The sequence below is a fragment of the Falco punctatus genome, assembly GCF_963210335.1.
Source record: "Falco punctatus genome assembly, chromosome: 6".
Lineage (NCBI taxonomy): Eukaryota > Metazoa > Chordata > Aves > Falconiformes > Falconidae > Falco > Falco punctatus.
Genome location: NC_137585.1, coordinates 85,562,162 through 85,568,657, shown reverse-complemented (window position 1 = coordinate 85,568,657; position 6,496 = coordinate 85,562,162).

Genomic DNA, 6,496 nt, shown 5'->3' with positions numbered 1-6,496 from the left:
TGTTTAACTGCACTTTATGTAATAAAAGTTAGATCCCTACCAACTACATACTAACATTTTGAAGATCAAACTGTGGGCCTCTGGCATGAGCCTAATCATTCAAGTCATACCAGTTTAGTAGTCCGAGCCACATGCACGGCTGGATGCTGCCCAGTGCCGTGCCGATCGGGTGTGCTATGTGTATTTTTTCCAGATAATGGGGGGTGTGGAGCCCTGTTAATTCTTTCTATCCTTCGTCTTCCTGAAAAAACAGTCAGTCTACACCTTAAGGGGGAAAAAAAATCAGGGTGTAGTTACAACTTGTATTCAACACCTGTGATGGTGTTTTTTTCCATAGGGCCTGTTATCCCCGTGAGGACATTAAATCAACAGGGCAAGAAATAGAATTCAGAGTATGTAGGCAACTGCACCCACTGTTTACTGTCTTCTGCAGCCTTGAATTGAGAATGACACAAAAGTTTAAGAAACTTTTCTCCTTTATATAAAATTGCTTCAAGGTGTCGAGGAGTATTGTGCTGTACATTTTGGAGCTCAGATACCAGAATAATGAGTATTCTAAACTTTAACAAGAAACAGACTCTTTTAAAAAGCAGTATTGGTTTTTTGCAGCTAACAAAAGAGAGCATCAGCATTCATTCACAGATTCAGAAACAGTCCATTTGTCTCAGCTTTGCCAGGATTGTGAAATTTCATATACTCTGTCATTATTTAAATAATTGGCTTTTTTTGGTTTAATACTAATAGTAAGGAAAATGCAATACTCCCTCTAAGCTGTGGGAAGGGTGTTTTTCCAGCACATGGAGAAGAGTGGGAGTGTAAAATCCTTTTAAACTGCTTACGTTTCCTTACAGCTTTAAGTGTTGCTACGTCTCGGTATCTCTTTAAAGATATTTTAGTACTGGCTTCTTGAGAATTGTTGTACAAAAGCAAAAGGAAACTCTTCCCCTGCGCTCCCAGAAGTACACTAGGGGAGGAGGTGGTGTGCAGGACAGAAGTCAGACTGCAGACTGGGGAGGGAAGAACTGTATGTGAAGAGAGGGTGAAGTGCTGTTGAAATGCTAAATTTGGAAAGGCTTGAAATTTATCCAGAAGGCATCAATGAATACTTCTAGTCTAGAATTAATAGTTCTTTCAAGAAATACTAATGTCAAGGAAGAAAAAAATAATAGCCGGAAGAGACTATAGGTAATGAAAGAATACGGTCAACAAAGGGAAAATTGAGAGACAATTTTTAGTTTAAAAAAAAAAAATCCAACAACAACAAAACAACCAACCAAAAGCACGTACCAAACAAAAACCCCTTCAGGAATTAGTCACTTGTTTTTCTTCAGTGCTCTTTGTATATGACTTCTCTTCCTCTTGCCTAACTGGAAGGTGCAGATGACATGGAAGTGCTAGAAATGAACAGAAGATTCCTCCCCACCATCCGGCGTGCATACAGCTGGCAAAGTAAATGCCTGAGAGTTGTGTTTAGTCTAGATCATCTCTGCTCTCTCTCTAGCTGATGGAGAGAATGTCGTCTGGAAGGTGGTTTACTTCAGCTAAAATGTGTCTGGAACGTGCAAGTGAATCCCCAAAGGTGCCTTACTGGTGACGGAGTCTAGAAACTGGGACATGCCAAGTCTGCATAACTAAGCTAGGTGAGGGGAACCCTACCCGAGCTGCCTGCATCTTTTCCAAGCAGCCCAGGAAGAAGCTCTCCTCTAAGTTAATGGGAAGCAGCGTAGCAAAGGGGGGCTATGAGTGGGAGAACGACACAACTGCAATTTTAATTACTGTTTCTTCCTTTTGCTGGGAAGTAAATATTGCTAATGTAGAGGTAGACTGGTTTACATCTGTGGAATGCAGTAGCACAAAATGAAATACTTTAGTGATCACTATCTATTGAAAAGCTGCATTAGTAGTAGAATAATTCTGAGTCACAATGGCAGAGCTCAGTACATGCTAATGTGAGGTGTTACATGCAATTGATGCCAGACTAGTCTCAATAACGACAGTGATCACACGGAGAATAAAAAAAGGGTTATTTCAGTGCAGTCTTACTAGGTTTTTGAATAAATTTAAATTTACAAATGTCTGGTGCCAAAGACCTTGGTTTATTGATAAATGAGGAGAGTTGTTCATTATGACAACACTCCTCAAATAACACCCACGGTGCAAGTCCAAGAGACTTGTATGAATTATCTTAGATTGCTCTAAAATGAATGAACAGTTAAAAGAGTTTGTGATGCAAAATAAATATGGGAGTTCAGCAGCTGTTCAAATTTATACCCTTCCCAATGGGAAATAATATTCTGGTTGGTTTATATAGGAATTTTTATTATTTATATAGAAATATTTTATATAGAAATAACATTATAGTTATATTCTACAGAAATAGACAAGTCCTGGACAAAACTTGGGTCCTTTTTTTTTTGCTTTTGGTACGCTTTTATACGGTAGAATTCAGTTACCATCTTCAAAGAAAGTACTGCTTTTCTTTTTATACTGTGGAGTATGCACAGCGTAAAGGGTATAAGTATGTAAATACTGTGGCTTGTGGTTCACTCCTTGTAGTTTTTACCTAGGGAAAAAAAGTGTGTCCTTACATTACAGGGCAGGTGATAAGTAGCAGAAATTCAGAGTAGGAAAGATTATCAGAGATGAATAATAGAGAAATATTTCCACGTGTACTGTCCTTCAGGAGAGGTGTCCGGCAGTAGCATTGAATCTAGCACGTGGGTAGCTGAAGGTGCAGCCGATGATGTTGCTGGTGGCTGAGGGAGCTGAGGAAGCTTTGTGGCTTCTCATTTCTTTCATAAAACCATACAGGTGATAATGCAAGGGGGTGGAGGGCCATAAAACGTATCCTGTGTGTCAGGCTTTAACATGCCTGTGCATGTCTTCAGTGGCGTACAGTTAAAGCTAGGGTCCCAGAAAACACTTCGCTTCAATAAAAGCTGGGCATTTGGCTGCTTTTGTGTGAACAGAAAGCTCCCCCGTAACGTGCCTTTTGGTACAGTGATGCTTAGCAGAAGCGTGTGCTTTCCTAAGAGATCCGTATATTCTTAATAATATGTCTGAAAAGTAACAAAACGTGTCCCTCTGGGAATACCAGGAAGGTGATCCCAGTCACCGGTGATCTGGCAGGTGATCATCATCGCAATATTTCAGTGTGTTTAGAGGGGTCATAGCAATTGGAAGAGCGGTCCTGCTCGCGTAAGGGGCAGGCGGAGCTGGGGCTGGCCGCAACAGGCTTCTTAAGGAACCGCATGTACCGTGTTGACTGCGGGTTGGAAAACGAGCTCCAAAGGAAAAGCTAGAGTGCTGCAACCTTTGTTATTTCGGTTGGTCTTCTTCAGCAGGGTGTCCCTGGGGCTCGGGGGGAGGCAGGGCTGCAGCCCACAGCACAGCAGCACTGCCTGCACAAGGTGCGGTTACTGCTGCACTTATGTGTTGTAGTCGGAGTCCCACTCAGTTGTCCTCACATGGGGCACCAGTTGTTGCAGCACAATCAAACCAGCAGGCTGCAACAAGGCTTTACCGTTGGTCAGATTCTACTGTCTGTGCTGTAGCACCTTCCTCCAGAGGCCAGCCCACACTGCTGCTCCCCATCTGACCCCTCTCCCACCATCCTCAGGGCTGTTTAACCACTTAGCAGTAATGAGCTACACCTGCACATCGTCCATGTCAACCAACCCACTGCTGCTGAGGCAAGGCCACAGCTGCACGTTATCAATGCTGATCAACCCACCGCCCTCAGTCCTCTACACTTGGGGGTCTGCCCTCGGCGTGGAGCGGGTGTGCCAGGCCATCTGGGGCAGAGCGGAGCGGCTCCGGGACAATCTCCAGCAGCAGGGGTGTGGTGGGAGAAACACAATATGCTCATTGTCAGCTCTAGGCAGTGCGCTGAAAATATTTTTTGGGAAGTCAAGAGCCTCGTGATGGTTTCCATTCTGTTGCAAACAGCCGTGCCCTGGGGCTGTGAAGAGGACAAGATAGCGAGGACAGAAGGGTAGTGAAAAGTTCCCTTTGGCTTCCCTTAAATTAATGAGCAAACAGCACAGATGGGATAACTGAGGCATAAGAAGAAATCTAGCTTAAACATTCCCTGTAGAGTGCCTAAAATGAGTCATTCTTTGTGTGGAACAGGACAGCCACCAAAAGGCATTTTCACCTCTTTTGTTACTGTTTCGGGGAGCGCTCTCCGAAGACCGTTCAGGTCTTGCTGTAGAAGGGGGCAGTGTCAGTAATTACCAGCCCTGTAACCCTCCAGATGTTGTTTCCATTCTCAAAACAGCACGCTGCTTTTCACACCCCTGCCACCAGCCCAGCGGCCCACGGTGGAAGGGGCAGGTGCTGGCGTGGGCAGAACCAGGCAAGCCCAGCGTGCTGCGCTGCTCGCAGGCTGGTGGGCGACTCGATATATGTGACCTGTCCAGATTTCCATAGTCTTGAGGTTATGATGGAGTCGCCTGGCTTTAAGACTTAACGCTTGTCAGGTGTGGTGATTTTTAACTTCAGACCCAAGAAATTGCTAATAATAGGCTAGTAAGTAACATGCAATTAACTTTCTCGGGCTGTTCATTAATTTTACTTAAACCACTCATTGTTAAAAGCAGCTTGTTTGCCAGTCTTCAGTCAGATTTCATCCTCCAGTATAATACTATCCAGCTTTTATTTTAAATGTGTTGTACTGGGTACCGCTACCTAGGTAGTAAGTCATCCCAGACACATTCCACGTGAATGAGACAGTCTCATTTGCACTGAAAATGGTAACTGTAGTATTACCCCTTTGTCCATCAGCACGTCCTGAAATTAAGTCTTAAATTAGTGTGTGCTATAAGCATACATGGCCTTTATGGTAGTGCCCTGTACATGAACCTCATTTGTGTGTGGAGTCATTGCTACCACCACAGAAAAATCTAGGAAAATTTAAAGAACAGATTATTTTTAAAAGCGACTCATCGCAGAAGTACAATGGAAAGGAACAGGTTACAAAAAAAGCAGAATTGATTTTTACGTAATTAATAGTAGAAATAAAGATAAATTAATTACAGGCAGGTTAATGCTGTCATTTGTAAATCGCTCTGTAATCTTTATCCAGATTAAACTGCAGATCTGCCTGGGATTGAAGTTAACAAGATTTGCTCTGGACTTAAAAGCCAATCTTTATTGTCCTGCTGCCTGCTTGTAGGGGTGTCCTGAAAAACAATTAACGTTGTTTTCTCAGCAGGAGAAGTGCTAACGGTTCAAGATAGCTTTCCCTTCTGTTTTTCATTCTTACACCCTGGTGTTTGCATCACTCTGTGTATAGCCAGGCAACAGCAGAGTGCTACCTTTAGTCGTAACATACCAAGGAAGGACTAACACATAATGAACAAGAACTGGCCTTGCATACGCCGTACCTGAAGATACGGCAGTGAACAGTCTGGGGACAGTCATTTGAACGGCACTTGAATGTGGTCTCAAACACGTTCCTTTTATAAATTATGTTGCAGACGTTTTAAGAGTTAATTTTTCAAAGAACCAGCTAAAAATTAAGTCTTCCCTCACACAGTAGGTACATTTAAAAAACCTCCTGAAGACAACAATGAAGTGCTTTAAAATACATTCTCCTCTTTTCTTCTGTTAGTGTCCAGTGCATCAAGTTCATCATTTCCTACAGAGTAAAATTATGTTTGAGATCCTGGAACAACTGTGTTCCAAAGATTTCTATTTTAGTAATTCCTTGTGCTCCTCATGTAAAAGGAATTTGCTATTTCCAGATTTTTATGCTGGGATTTTGCATTGGACTTGCAGCTGGAAACCTGTAGCAAGCCATACCTTGTAATCCACAAGCCTGAAGTAGCAGGTGTCTGTACTCAGACAAAATTACAAATAAAATTTGCGTCACCAAGCCTTGAGCTGAATGGTGAAACAACTCCTCATGGGATTATCTAATGTAATCTGAAGACACAGCCTAGACACAAGTAAACTCACCATGAGCAGTGCCATTGAAATTCAGGCATTTTCCTAGACAGTGCTGAGCACTCTGTGCCCAAAGAGTAATGTAATTTAAGCTTGTGAGTAACCCCCTGCACTTCACGGACTTTTTGAACGTGATTTGAGAAGCAAAGGGAAACTAGATCTACTTATGTCGAGAGTTTCAACTTTCTCTTTCCACTTCTTTTTGTGCAGTAGGTTAGGGATGTATGCGGAAGGCCTCATGGTGTTTGAGGAAGACACTGACTCAGCGAACCGAGTCACTGAATGTAAATGTAGACAACTAACAGTATGTTAGAAGTATGAACAAACCCACCACCTTACATGGAGTCAGAACTGTGGGGCTGTCAGTTTACTTAACTCACTTTAAAGATTGGGAACTGCAGAACTCGTTAAGAACGTGAGAAATTAAATCATCCCAGTTTCCAGTTTAAGGTTTTCCCAAACATTAACACTTAAAAATATATGTGTACTGTTTGCATCTGGAAAGTCTAGTTCTAACTGAACATTTTTTGACACTTTGAAAAGCAAC